The following is a 15,254-nucleotide window of genomic DNA, read 5'->3' as shown; positions in this document are numbered from 1 at the left end:
GGAAATGAGTCTTTGGTGATTAGACCCCATCATGACATTGTGGTATTTAAAGGAGGTGGTGAAGCTTGCGAACATGCTGCAGGTAATAGTGACTATGCTTGTCACGGTTGGTGCAAGCAGTGTAACAGGAATAGGTGTAGGACCCACATGCAGACGCCTGAGGCATAGCTGATGCTGTTTAGTAACTTAATATACAAAAAGAGGTACAAAGGCTTACAGGAAGGTGAAGCAGGCAAGGGTCAAAACCAGAAAGCAGTCCAACACAAGCACACAAATCCAGTAAAGAGCAGGCAGGAATCCACCAAGACATGAGCACACAAGGAGTGAGTGGGAATGATTAAAGAGGTCATATTATGTTTTTTGGCTTTTTCCCTCTCCTTTATTGAGTTATATACCTTTTTTGTGCATGTAATAGGTTTGCAAAGCGAAAAAGCCCAAAGGGAGTTCCCATGAACTGCCTGAAAACAGCTCGTTTGTAGTCTTTTCTTCCACTTACTTGTGACGTCACAAGAAAATCCGTGTCATAAAACTCGCCTAGTGGCTAGTCAGACAAAAACACAGGTGGAAAAACACACTGAGCTGCAGCGCATAGTAAAAAGATCACCGCCTGCTGCCTCTCCTCTCCCTTCCAAACACTAGCTACCCACCAGGCAGTCAGTGGACATAAAGTTGTTACTGTGATGTACAGAGCTCAGTTAAAACTTTATGGATGAAAGATACTTTTGTTACAGATTAATAACTCATCACTCTGAAACTCTTGCTCCAGTCCATGTTGCTAAGCTGGTAAGGGGAACATATACACCTTAACCGAAGCCGTGTTGATGAACCTGAAAATGAGCACCACAAGTCTCTGCAAGGCTGAAGTGGAAACAGGTGAAAGAGCGGGCTGAGAAGGCCATGTACTCTTATTATTCTATTTTTTAGCTCTATTATTATTTTTTCTTTATATTTCTACTATATCTTCTTTAGCAATTAGAGCAACTGTAACAAAACACTTTACCCCTCCCGGATCAAGAAAGTACTTCTGATTTTGTAACTGCACAGCAGATGAGGGAAAACAGAACAGGTGTGTAGATGGGTGTGGCAGTCAGGTGATGGGGAAAGGAGGGAAAGCCAGAGGGCATCTGGTACATTAGTGGAGAATGGCAATGAATGTGTGAGGAAGTGATTGGGCTGGAGGGAGGGACAGAGAGGCAAACTGTGACAATGTTCTCCTTCTTAGTTGAGTGTGTTCATATGACATATTTTACTACTTAGAACTAAACACAAAACAGCTGAGGCTGAAGGGAATGTCATTAGTTTTTCAGGAATTTGGTCACAAACCAAAGTGTTGGAGAGATTAAAATTTAGAGCTGATGAAAAGGAAAGGATCACCAAATTGGTACAATTCCAATTGTTTTATTTCACTCAAAACCACAAATGTCAGCCTCATGGTGAGGGAACAGTCAGTGGGATTTGTCCTCTGGGGACCATGAATGTCTGACACAATTTCGTGGCAATCCATCTTCGATAGTTGTTGAGATATGTCCATCTGGACCAACAGAGAAATCAACACCTGCATCCCTAGAGCAACAGTACCCAGGTTATCCATCCACTCCAGCTAGCATAGTTAGGTTTCTCAAAACCAGGATAGGGACATACCCAGGTTACAGAAACCACGATACGATATGTTATCTTACCTCAGATAACACACTGTGCAACTGGGATACCAAACACCCGATAATAACTGGGATATGAGTGGGCATGAAAACACACTCAGTGAGTCCTTTCAGCTGCTGCATGAATTCCACTTCATCAGGGATGTATTTAAGATGCTGTACATTTTAGTCAACTTCATATCAGGGAAAATGCACAGACATAAGACTCATATTAGTCTTAAAACGTTGAACTATACCTTTAAATCCTAGTCAGCTTAAACAACTCAAACCTTTGCTGCCGTGGATGTGATTGCTCACTGAATTACGTCTCGTCAGTGGGGTCATATGGACAAGATACTAGAACTAGCTCCTCTGTCAGCAGAGATCACACCAAGCTCAAAATCCCTTTGTGTATATGTGTAATACACTCATAGGCTCAGTCAAACAGTAGCCAAACCCCTCAACAGTCCACCTAGAATAAGATGTGTAAGATAGATGTGCCATTCATCCATCCATCATCAACCGCTTATCCTGCGTACAGGGTCACGGAGAGATGTGCCATAAATAACAATAAAAGTTTCTTGTTTGTAATCTGTAGTTCATTCCTGGACATATGTCCTGCAGTTAAATGTCCTTTGGAGTATTTCAGTGCAGTCCTGTCCCTGATCACTTATGATGCACATAATGACACAAAGGGTGAAACAGATTCAGATCAGCACTCCCTACTCTGAGAGGCAGCAGAACATTGAAGGTGCTTCTGACCTCTTTTGACGAGTTCATTCATTCTCTCTCTCTCTCTCTCTCTCTGAGCAGCGTGATCAATGCCGATCATGGAAATTGAGCCCCTAAACCTCAGTCGTGTACCGCTATCTTTCATGTCTTCATGGCTCCCTCTATGCACGCGTCAAATAAATGTCAAAAATTCAAAAGGAGGCTGTTCTGCTCCCCCTTTCTATAAAAGACAGCATTTAAAAACATAAAAGGAGAGGAGGCTCAGTGTACCTGACGCCCTGTATTGCTCTGATACACTCCATCTGCCAGCTTTTTTTCTTTACTGCAGGATACACTGTTGAGGTTAAATTGTGAACGGACTGTGTTCAAGTAAAAAAGTGGAGCAGTGTTCCCATGAGTCGCCACGGCCATCAGCTAAACCCTGCAGAGAAAACAAAATGTTGATGTGAATAATGTTCTCACAGCACTGTGCTTTTTAACCATGTCAACAGCCTTTATCTACTAAATATACTGATGAAATTGTATTTAATTCAAAATTTGCATAATTCAAAATGATTCCTTTTATAACGCTAAAGCTATAATAGCTAAAGCTATTTGTTGTGATTGAAGTTGCAAATGGAACATTATCTGTTGATCATTTACTTCAGAGTACAGCTTATCTCCCTAATTGAATACCACAGCATGTGATGTTTAGTAGCGTTTTGGGTTAAACAGAGTAAGACATCTTTAGATCTGTATTTACCACTTTTCTTGTCCAGTGATTGAACTAAACATGATAGCCAACTTAATCAAAACTTGTTGCTTTTAAGTGGCTGATAAAATGATAAAAGCTTGTAGAAATGCAGAAAAAGGCGTTTAAATCCTGTTTTTTTTAATAGGGGAGAACACAATAGGGCTCTATTGTGTCAGTTTTCTAACCAATGTTACATCCTTGAGGCGAGTACTACAGGTTTGAAAATCAAATCAATAATAGCAACCGTTATAGCAATAAATGTGAACAAAATTGAATCATATCCGTTCAGATTCTCCCGAGAGACCCATTTTCGAATGCCCCCTTCTCCCCTGTCCCCCTGACTCCACAATTCAGCAACAAAACTACTAGAATACACATAATTTCAGAATTAACAGTTTTCTGGGGATCCCCAGAAATATGGTCTCCTGATTTAGGCTATGATGTGTGGAGTTTGTTAAGTCTGCTGATAAACCGCACTTATTCTTTATTGACCATGATTATTGACTTGGCCTTTCATCTATACGTGCTTTAAAACTGTGAATTTGGCTGCTAAAAACAGGATGAGGAGTGATCACCCTGACACCTGGGGTGGGTAGTGCACCAACTTCGCTGATACCGAATCTCAATCCAAACTTAATTGAAAAGTTGGCAGCCCTATGAGCGACCCATGGCACATTACATGCAGTCACTCCAATAATTGTTAATCTAAAAATATTGATTTATGCAGATTTAACAATTAATATAACAATAATGTATACAATTAATAAATCTTAGAAGCTAAGATTTTCATACACAATAAGTTGTATGTTGTAAGCTTAGGAAAAACACAGTTAACAGACTGCAATGGTAAAAGAAAAACAAGAGAAAGCAGATTATCGCAAAAGTCAGTATTGGTCCAATATTGGTCTATCCCAATTTGAGAACCCAGACAAAGTAAAGAAAAACATGGTTTTCCCAATTTTCCCAATGCTGCAGATGGGGATGAGCAGCAGGCTTATAGGACCACATTATTTGTGTATCTGATGTGTACCTGGTATGCAAACTGAAGGGGCCTCAAGAAGGCAATCAGCAGGACCAGCTTATCATTTGACATCAAATGTCTTCATTATATCACTACTACCAGCCTGATCATGCTGATTTCCCTTGTTGAGATAAGATCACATGTTTACATCTCAACTCCTTTCCTTACTTCCTGATATTGTCACTTTTTTCATTTTTTGTTAGACTCAATTTACCACACTAAAATCAGAAAAGCAATACTATTCAGTGGACAGAATACCTTAGGTCAGATGCAGAAAATATGACATGGTAATACTGATGTAACATATGAAAAATGTTGAGGTAGTTTAAGGTTGTGATTTATGAAATAACTTAGTAAAAAAGCAATAAATAAATAATACGTTTACTGCATTTAGGACCTCCATGGTGTTACTTACCCATATAGAAATGAACATCATATAAAAGACGCTGGAGTCTCTATGCTGTAAATGCACTCCTGTCCTTTGAAAAAGAAGTCTTGCTCAAACAAAACATACATGCTCATACATGTAAACACACTTAACTATAAATTGAAACAACAAACTCTCTGGATGTCGTTATTAATACATGGGATGAGGTGGAGATGAGCGACAGCCACAAAGCATTGTGGAAATACACAACTGCTGTGCTTCAGGTTTGTTTTCCCAATAATTTCCACCAGGTATAAGTTTGATTAATTTATGTGCTCAAGTATTACTTTAAATAATTTGAGATTTGTAAATTCTCACTATTTACTCCCAATGTATATATATATAATAATCAGTAGCTTTTTTTGTTGCTTTTTTTTGTTACTTTCTTGGACAATGCAGGTATAGTTCTTCTATATTTTGTCTTGTTGCAAGCTATTTTTCAGAAAATATTTAACAAATCATACTTTCAGCATGAAGGTAATGGGGACAGGTCCCCAGCATCGCCAGTTTAAATGACATCTATGAGTGCTTGGCTCCATCATGGGGTCTGTTCATTTAAAGAGTCATGTTCATAAACAGAATGTTTAGAAATTCGACATCTCCAGGTCACACTTCTTCGCATATAAATATGCTCAGTTCCCTTCACAGCCCCACAGACACACTCCTAGACTCACTTACATCACAGATATTTAGGCTGTGATAACTTTATGGCTGTGTAAAGTCTTTGGTATTTATGTATGTAACAAGGAGCATGGGAAATTAAGCATTATTTTCTGCTTCCCTTTTTCTTGTTTCTATGCATGCCAGCATCCTTGTTGAGAATTTATTTGAGAGAACATATTATTTGTAAGGATTAATAAGTTAAGATATAAGTTAACATTCATATTCATAAAACTATTAATCTGTTAAATATGTAGTTAAAAGGAGAACTGCATTTCATTTCATTTCATTTGGAGTTACATTAAAAAAGGGACTTCATTACCCAGGAGGCTGTAGGAAAAGGAGTACGTGAGGTGATGACATTAGCTGTGTGGCCGGAAGCAATGCTGTAACTGTTGTTTAGCACACGCTATATGTATATGTTTTTTGGCCTTTTGTTTACTCACTAAAGAACGTCTTAATGGGATTAACAGTCTCGCTTGGTCATTTTTAGTTAAGAGCTGATTTCTGCTACAGCCCTAGATAGGGTGTTCTGTCATGACCCCTAACTACTTAATATTTTCTTCCTTTAAGTAGGATCACTTTACATCATTTGTTTTCTTGTTTTTAGTCATTTACTTACTTACTTTCCTTGCATAGTTTAAGTTGCATCTAAATGTTATTATAGGTGGGGGTGGGTCAGGGGGGTTTGGATCAGTTCAAACATGTTTTTTGAATTGTCAAAGTATTGTATTGTATTGTATTAACAAAAGTTCAGAGATAAACTTTAGTAAAGTATTTCCTATTTAACTCATTCGCTTTCAATTTCAGATCCATTCAGTGTGGTTCACTGCAGTATTACAAAGTGTCAAGGCCAAAGTTCAGTTTTTTAATCAGTCTGCTTGTATTAATGATGAAACACTTGTTTTCAAAATGTTCGCTCTTTTCTTCTCCTTCATACACTCTCAAACAAACAGCAGAGGCGGCGAGGGGCGTCCCCTTTTCAACAAGCTTAAGTCAAAAGAACGTCCATGAGGCTTTTGATCAGAGTGTATGGTGAACATAGCAACGGCTTGGCACCTGCTCGTCGAGCAATTCATTCCAGGGGAGACGTCAGGAAAGGCATACATTCACAGGCTAGTTCCAGATCTGCAACATACAAAGAGGATTAACAAAAGCCCCATCATATGTGGGAGAGTGTAAAGCTTGTGTCTGCAACATATATGCTTTTTTTTACTCCCAAAATCAAAAGTTCCTCACCTGCTCCCGCTCTATATCTCCATCCCGGTACCTGGCCATAGTTCTGGGCTTCTACATAATCAAGGGGCATCAGTCCTCTTTCTTAAAAATGAGACACAGATCTTGAATTGTGGGTTGTTTACATCCACGTGCTTGACTACGGTGTACTGCTTGGTACATTTCATATATCGGCGTCCTCAAGCATTATACAAAGAAAACACTCACTGTAAAGAAAACTCACCTGTAAAAAACATTTCTCCAAAGTGCTACTAGTGGTCACAAACTCCATATTCACACTATTCTGTGGTTAATTTTATTTTCTTTCAGCATAGCAAATGATACAACAACAACAAATGAAACTGATGTGCTCTTAAGGCCAATTCATGCTTTAAGTGTCCATGAGGGTCCACGTGACATAAATTGCCTCTAAAGCCTAGATCACACTAAGGCTGGGGGATATGGACCAAAAAGTCATGGTCGGTTTTTACTATTTGCTACTATTTTACTATTCTGCCTCCTCAGTTCTCTTCACACTCACAGACCTAACGTACCTCTGCTGCAAACAGGTCAGTGTGCCCTGCTTCTTTCCGTCTCTACCTGTATTTCTGCTCCGGTAACTTTCTCCATCAGTAGGCTACGTTGTATATATGTATATACGTCGCCGGGAAAAAAAAACAGAACTTGTCTTCTGGACTTCCGCGATTCAGTTCACAGCAGCTGCTGCGACGCATGTTAGCCTTTCAAAACAAAACCAATGTGGTACCTAACGAATTACATCTGCACTAGTGTGTTCACTGTCGCTTTACCTGGTCTGTGCTTCTAAAATATCCACTGTGTCGTGACTTAAACGTAATGACTCTGTGTTTCTCTTAAAAATGCTACAATGTGTGGCCAAATATACCTGGGCGCCACGCAAAAGTATAGTGTATGTGAGGGAAACACTGACAGAACTGTTGTTTTTTCCAAGCCAGGTCTTCAGCAGTCTCTCCCTCCATATTGTTAGAGACTTTGTGAGTAGACGGCTGCGTGCAGACGCAGAGGGAGGGACGAGCTGTGCAGTGACGGAGAGAGAGGAGCAAACGCTGGCAGGATTTACAGAAACATTAATTAACTCAACATCAAACTATATCGGTATAAATGGTATTGTCTAATTTTATATCTCTTTTGAAATTATATTGGTATGTACTTTATACCGATATACCGTCCAGCCCTAGTTCACACTACACGATTTTTAGCCCGATTTGCTGGTCGGTGAGCTCGGCGACAGTCAGGCTGTGATTAGGGGTAAATCAGCAATCTTCTGTCGCCAGTTGTTATGTGTGAACTAGTCAACAACAGATCAAAATGGCTCCCTGACGCATCACTGACACATCGCAGATGCCAGCCAGATATCTAGCATGCCAACTTTCTGGAAGAGTCGGCCGACTCGACATCCACATCAGCCAATGAGAGCAGGCAGCTACTTTTTCACTGCAAAACACTTTTTACTCCCCTCCAGCTCTCTCTGTAGCTCAGACGATCCCTGCTACCTGCGTTTGCTGATCCATTCTTTCACCAAGATTCTTTGTCTTTATAATTCTGTTTCGTGGGAAGTCAGCTTGTGTAGTGCGTGACCCCCTGTCGCCGGTCAGTCACGTAGTGTGAACGCCACAAAGACTCCCGTCACAAGACGGCAAGTTGTGTAGTCTGAATAGCACGGCGATCTGCCGACACTCAAAGTCATGTAGTCTGCAAGAACCTTAAATCATCCCAAGTCTGCACTGAAAGTGCACTGACTGCGGATGCACTAGAAAAGCAAACTAGACATTTGTTTGGTGCACTGTATGTTCTGTATTCCACATCCTTGTTACTTTTCTTGCTAAGAGACACACACAAACACATTGGCTTTTTTTGACTTGTTCATGTCGTCCAGCCAAATACAACAATCAAAGAAACTCTTCTTCTTGCTGTCAGGAGGCCACCATCATGTCTTGTAGAATGCATGGAACGTGTCTAACTGCGCAGACCCCACATTGTATTGTATGTATAGAAGTGTGTGTGCCCGTCTGCGGTCTGTGTCTGTACTAAAGTATGAAGGCTTCACAAGGCAGAAGAAGGTGCACATTTCTTCTCTCTCTCTCTCTCTGTAAGGGCATTCAATTCAGACTTGTGTTGTGTTGGAAGTGATACAGTAAAGTTACTAGGTCTGACCAAGCCCGATTTCCATTGTGACTATATGGAAAAGTGACTGAAGGGCTTATTTAAACAAAGTAGCAGAAACATATACATAACATGTCATTTCAGACATGTCTTTCAGGTGCACCTAATGTGCATGTCTGAGAGGGTTTTTATACATTTATACACTCAACTGTGGACTCCTTCCGCTTTCTGGGCACTATCATCACCCAGGACCTCAAGTGGGAGATGAACATCAGCTCCATCACCAAGAAATCCAGCAGAAGATGGGCTTCCTGCAGCAGCTGAGGAAGTTCAACCTGCCAAACACAGTGATGGTGCACTTCTACACCACCATCCTCACCTCCTCCATCACCATCTGGTACGCTGCTGCCACTGCCAAGCATAAGGGCAAACTGCAGCGTATCCTCCGATCTGCAAAGACGGTGTTTGGCTGCAATCTACTACGCCTCCAGGACCTGTACGCCTCCAGGACGCTGAGGCGAGCAGGAAAGATTGCGGCTGACCCCTCCCACTTTAGACACTCCCCTCCAAATATTTTGCACATCCCTGCACAAACTGTGAGCCATATTGTACATATCATTTTATATCTTACTGTCAGTTTTACATTTATGATTCTTGAACTGCAGTACTTGCTTTATCTTTCTTATATTTTCTACTTGTGTTTATTGTTATGCACCAAAATACCAAAGCACATTCCATGTACTGTAAACTTGGCAATATAGCTAATTTTGATTGTGAAGCTTGCTCTCAGTGAGTGAGCTTGGTGTCTTGTTTAAGGGCACCGTGACACGTTTCATGTAGGTGGTTGGGAGTGAGTACCCTGTTCATTTCCAGCCTCTCCATAAATGCAATCCCAAACTCTGCTCGCATGAATCTGGTCAAACCCACGTGGAGACTCCACACCCCTTATTGTTCAGATTGCTCCCCACAGACCACAAGAGGGCTCTTGCTGACATTTTGCCTCGTCAACTCTAGCATGCTCTACTCCATTTTTATTTTCCCCTCTGTCATTTCAAGCACAGAAGAGACCAAAATATTAAATTATACACAGATTAAGATGGATGCACAGATTAGATGGTTCCAGTTAAAGCTGTATTGCTCCAAGTAGAGCATGCTTGACAAAATCGGTCTCTCCACAAAATTATTTTTAGCACCTCAAAGAGTTTCTAGGGAGTGACAGTCAGATCTATTTGGATTTTATGGCTGTACTCTTCTGACAAGATCTGAGCAGTGGTTTTCATCTTTTAATGACAAACCAACACCATGTGTGCATTAATCTCAGCAAGCTAATGCTGACTTCATACATTTCTAAACAATAAATACCCAATTGCATTTTTGCCGCTTACTGTAGATTCAAGCGTTCAAGCCTCCACAAAGAAGATATAGGATCCCAGGCATGGAGAGCGTTAATGAAACATCAGGAAACCAGGTGAGGTCAGACTCCAGGTCAGACTGATGACCTTAAGGCCATCAAGCTGAATGTTGTACTAGCCGGTTCTGCGTTTGCAATAGCTCGGAGTCTGAGAGTGAGACACGCACGCCACCACAAAGATGTCACAGAAACACACACAAGCCACATGTGAATCAGCTGTGTGCGAGTATGTTTGGATGCATCTGTGAGAATCTGACTTATACACACAAACACAGACACGCTGCCATGTGGAATGCTACCCTGCTGGCTGGCTGGCTGGGGTGTCGGGTTGCAGTAGGTGTTTCAGGCTGTGACCCTGGCATATCTGTGTTTGTTTTATGTCACAGCCCCTCCCTCTGGGGGAGATGACAGTCCAGCAGTGCCTGGGGCGATGAAACCTGAGATAGGCAGAGCTTAGTAGTAAACAACAACTCCTTTATGAGGCAGAGGCGGCTGCCTGCTGCATTCAAAGATCTGAGAGAGAGACAAAGATTTTCTGGGTTATGGCAGTGGCTACTAAAAGTGAGGTCCCCCAGTACGGCCCTTCAGGACATTAAGGGGGGACATCAGCAAAATAAGTTTAATTTCACTGCTTGCTCATTTAAAGTTAGGACAATCTGAGTTTAGCTTGAGACGAGCAGCTAAAATGTCAGACAACATTAACACGGTGATATTCCTGTACAAACACCTAGAGAAAGATTCAGAGAGCTGACAGCCTGCATTATTAAAGCACGCAGTCCTACTGATAAGCCCAAAAGATAGCCAACTGAAAGTAACATTAGAGTTAGCCCTTGATATGTCACATTAGCTTAAATGTTGGCATGTTAGCCTGCCTGTGTCGTGGTTTGTCACTACTGTTTGTTTTTTTTTGCTAATTCTTGACTAACTTTCATTTGGGATTGTGAATGTATTCAGTGCATAAAGCTGTCACATTTTTACTTTTATGAACTGTTAGCTAACATTACTGGCAGAGACATAACTGAAACGTCAAATGCTGCTTATGAGTTTAACGGGCAAGCAGCCTAGAAAGGTAAAATATGTTGTTAGCGTTAGGGGTTAGGATAATGCTAAATTCTAAATTATAGACAGTAGCACACATAGTGAACAGTCATTATTAGGTCAGTGAACAACAATATCAAGTTTGCTAACAGTTGCCACTATTTGTCATACCAGACCAAGCAGGTCACACTGGTTTGTTCCTTTTTATGGCTTATGACTTTCATTTAAAGAGGTTTTTCATATAAGTGTTTGAAATGGCTTTTTAATTATTTAAAATCCAACTTTCTAATTAATTTATAACCCTACATTTCTAGAACTAACTTTGTTTTCAATTGTATTTGTTGTGCCATAAAAAGTTTGAAATTTAACAAGCCAAAGATGTCACTGTATTTTTTGAGCTGACCTTATTTGATTGGTTGTCAGCTGCTCGTCCATGCAGAGCAGACCCATTCTCCTCCTTCTCTGAATAGAGTTTGGCCGCTCCACTCTTTCCTTTTGTTGTTGAACGCAGCCCATACAGTCCGGCCCCTTCCCCCTCGCTCTCTTCTCTTTTTTTCCACACACCCTCCCATCTCTCACTCACTCTATTTCATCTATCCAGGGTGACGCCAGTCCCTCTCACCCCGCCCCGTTCAACTCAGTCCACTGCGTTCATTTCATTCCTGCTCCCATTCCGCGCATATTTCGCATCCTTGGAGAGACGCTGCGCATTTTACGCACTCAGCGCGCCGGATTCTTCAATAAACCCAAACCGAGAGGAGACTCAGGAGTTCGCGGAGTTCTTCCCGATGCTGTAGCGACAGATCCGTGGAAAAGTGTGGGAATTAATCCATAAAGAGGCGTATGAATCGAGGTAAGTTCCCAAGGAGGAGTCCCCCCTCAGCCTGTAGCCTGCGCGTATGAAAGCCCCCGGACGTTTCGCTTGTTTCTAAAACCCTGAAGTGGTCACCGAAGCTGAAATTACAACAATTTCGCGACATCGCGAGCGAAATCGACACACTCCGGCCCCTTGTAGATGTTAAAGAAGTCTAACACGCTTATTACTGCTTTGCCGTGTGAGCCTCAAAGCGAGGGATGTCGCTTTCACTACAGTTTTATCCCCCTCTCTCCCGACACCAACCCCCCCAAACAAACCTGTTTTTCTATCACTTCTTCCTCTCGTATACTAAAATACACACTGTGGGATATTACCCCATCATTGTTGGGTCCATGAATTGACCTACATGAAACGCGAACAGGATGAAAACAGTGTCGCTGCAGCGCTGTGAGGCAGCTTAACAAAGCTGGGAGTGAATGGGGGACTTGTTGCATCGGCGGGGTTTTCTCTTTTCCTACACTGGCAGGCCCCAGTCACCGGAACAGGCCATAGGCTGATAACATGCACACAGTCAGTGTTTACCCAGTGGACAGAGCACATTATATGCTCAATGAGATCACGATCATAGGGGCGGCTGGTGGATGTGTTAACGCATTTACTCCTCCTCTCCATCTTAAAGAAAAATGACTAATATTAAGGATTTAACACTCATTATTTATAAGCCTAATTTGAGTTTTTCCACCTTTACCAGGGCGACTCATCTTTCATTGTGTGCAACCACGTTTTCCATCATATTTGTGGACTAAACTGATGTTAAGCTGCCAGGAGTGAGGGGAATTTAGTGGTTTGCTGAAAACAAGATTTAAATGTGTCATTCTTATGATTCCACTTCAACCACCATTTCATTTTACTTTTCAGATCACACATGTTTGAAGTGTCTTTGGTAGCTGGCCGTAATTTTGTAAGAGACCTAATATATTTTCAAATCCCCTTCAGCCTTTATGATATCTCCATATGGGCTTTAGTGTATGCTTGTTGTGTATTTCCTTTTAAATATTGATTAAAGGGCTGCTCTTGTCCTTTATAGCAAGAGATCTGTGGTAATGCAGGCCAAACCACAATGTAATTATTGGAGAAAATTATAGCCTGTAGCATGAAACATAGTAGCTGCATTACTTCTGTAACAGTAATCCATCTGCCAGAGGAGGGGAGGGGTATGTCAGATAAAAGGCTTCTTCTTGATAAAATAGATGTGGCTGAATGAAATTGTCAAGTACAGTTTATGGAGATTAATGTTTTGTTTTGTCAGAGAAGAGGCTGTAACCAGTAACAAAATTACAGTCACAGTGAGTTTATGACTCAAAATTTCCATCTGTTAAGGCTGCAACTAACGATTGGTGTCATTATTATTTAATCTACGGATTATTTTCTCAATCCATAAATTTTTTTTTTTCAGTGTGAAATCTGCTTATTGTAATTTCTCTGAGCCCAAAGCAATGTCCCCAATATCTTGTTTTGTTCCAAGAAACAGTCCAAAACTCAAACATATTCACTTTACAGTGAGAAAAGCAATAAATGCTCACATTTAAGAATCTGTATCCAAAGAATCTGGGGCGTTCTGGCTTTGAAAAATGACTGAAACAATTAATTAATACCCAATTTAGTTGCTGATTAGTCGATCAACTAACCTATTTCACCTGTCCCACAGTTACAAAACTATTGGTGTGTGAGATGGATCTTTAAAATATCGAGAAAGCAAGAAAGGAATATCTAAAATAGTTTTATGTAAGGTGCTTTATTACATGTGTGACATTACAGAGGTATATGCATGTTTATTTCGGTTGCAGAGTTTTGGTCCATCTGTGGTAGCTGGCAGCAGTGTCAAATATTGATAAATGTGACGTTGTGGTGCTCTAAACGAACAACAGTATCTATGATCTTGTCTTTTTTCTTGAAAATGGGAATTTCAAGAAATGACGAGGTTTTTGATTTTTAAAAAGTGTTAACCTTAATTTGCAAGCAAATTGCACTTTTTATTCTCTCCTTTTGTTCCATTTAAGTGTTTAAAAATGATGTGATGATAATAATGATCCCCGAAGTGTAACAGGAAGGAGTTGCATATGTGTGTGTGTGTGTGTGTGTGTGTGTGTCATTGTCTTTTCTGTGTCTAGGCCTGCGAGTGTACAAAGCTTTGTCAGTCACCCAGGGCAAACAGCCTCCTGTCGCCCCTCCACTTTCCTCCCCTCTTCTTCCCCCCGTGCCTCTCCCTCTCCAGTCCGTTGACATCTGTTTTGAGTGCTCCATGCACCTGTACAGATCGGGGAAGTGTGTGTGTGTGTGTGTGTGCGTGTGTGAGATAGAGAGAGGGGAGGAGGAGGACGAAGGGAGGTGCAGAATGCAAATCCAGGCGTTTGTTCTGGGCCTAAGCAACGCAGACTGACTGACTAACGACCATTTGGTGTGTGTGTGCGCATTTGTGTGTGTGTTTGCCTCTTGCTGTCCAGGCCAGGCAGGCCTATTGTTGCGGCAGCAACAGGCGTCGGTGGATGAGGACGCACCATATGGCCTCTGTGTGCTTTAGTCACAACCGCTGTGTACGTGCACATGTTTGTGTGTGTGTTCATGTACTTCACCGGGGCTGTAACAATATGGTGGAGTTGTGAGCAGCAGGCTGCTCGCTGCCCTCCACCTTGTTGTTTCATCTGTCGTCTCATTTCTAGACACAAGGATATAATCCGGCACACAGATTTTTATGGAGTCAGGATTAGGAGGAGTAATCTTCCTGGCATGAAATGTTTGTTCATTTATATTCAAATGATTTCATTTTTTTTAGCAGATTTAGTGGAGAGTTTTGCTCGGTGAGGTGAATCAACAGGTGATACAGGCAGTCCTGGAAATGAAGGGATGCTTCTGGCTGTGAAGAAGTCTGTGTTGTTGTTGGAGTTATTGACGTGTCAACTGGAGAATTTTCTCACAATTTCATTTTAATTCTAAGTCAAATCTAGTCCTACAGTATCCCCGCAGTCCTGTTTGGATGTCTCAGGCTACAACAGCTCCTGCATTTAATTTAATTTTTGCTCGCACATGTGGAGATTGTTCTGCACGTTGTGCTCACCAGAAAGTGACAGGGATTTGCGTGTAGCAGGATGAATTAGGACAAATTTGGTCTCTCTGTTTTTAAAAACTATTGAGTGTGAATGAAGCCTGATCTCGAATGTAATGAAATTTAGGGAGCGGAGCCGGTTTATTAGAGCAACAATGCTGAGTGGGTGGGGGGCAGGGGGCAATGGGGGTGGGTGAGGAAAGGGAGGATGGGTGTTGGGGGTGTGGGGTGAGGTGGGGGTGCAGGCTTTGTTTAGGGGATGGGGGAACAATAGGCATCCTCCTGGGTGGGGTGCGGTAGGGGTTTGTGGGTGTGCAG

The 15,254-nt window shown here is 41.6% G+C and overlaps 1 protein-coding gene and 1 long non-coding RNA gene across 2 annotated transcripts in view; one reads left to right on the top strand and one right to left on the bottom strand.

The window, feature by feature from the left end:
* Positions 1 to 5,995: 5,995 nt before the first annotated feature.
* LOC119893865 lies at positions 5,996 to 11,574 on the bottom strand. Its single transcript, XR_005442845.1, has 3 exons — positions 11,420 to 11,574; positions 6,450 to 6,530; positions 5,996 to 6,338 (listed from the first exon to the last, which is right to left on the bottom strand). It is a non-coding gene; the product is annotated as an uncharacterized LOC119893865 (long non-coding RNA).
* A 139-nt stretch (positions 11,575 to 11,713) lies between these two features.
* The window catches only part of LOC119893864 (transcriptional enhancer factor TEF-1-like), a 47,158-nt gene continuing 43,617 nt past the window's right edge, over positions 11,714 to 15,254 (top strand). Inside the window, exon 1 of the mRNA XM_038706235.1 lies at positions 11,714 to 11,869. The gene's annotated coding sequence lies outside the window, so the exon portion shown is untranslated. The remainder of the gene's footprint in view (positions 11,870 to 15,254) is intronic.

The sequence above is a fragment of the Micropterus salmoides genome, unplaced genomic scaffold (genome assembly GCF_014851395.1).
Source record: "Micropterus salmoides isolate LMB-PRFRI ecotype aquatic unplaced genomic scaffold, ASM1485139v1 Ms_hic_scaffold_8, whole genome shotgun sequence".
Lineage (NCBI taxonomy): Eukaryota > Metazoa > Chordata > Actinopteri > Centrarchiformes > Centrarchidae > Micropterus > Micropterus salmoides.
This window is presented reverse-complemented; position numbering and strand designations above follow the sequence as displayed.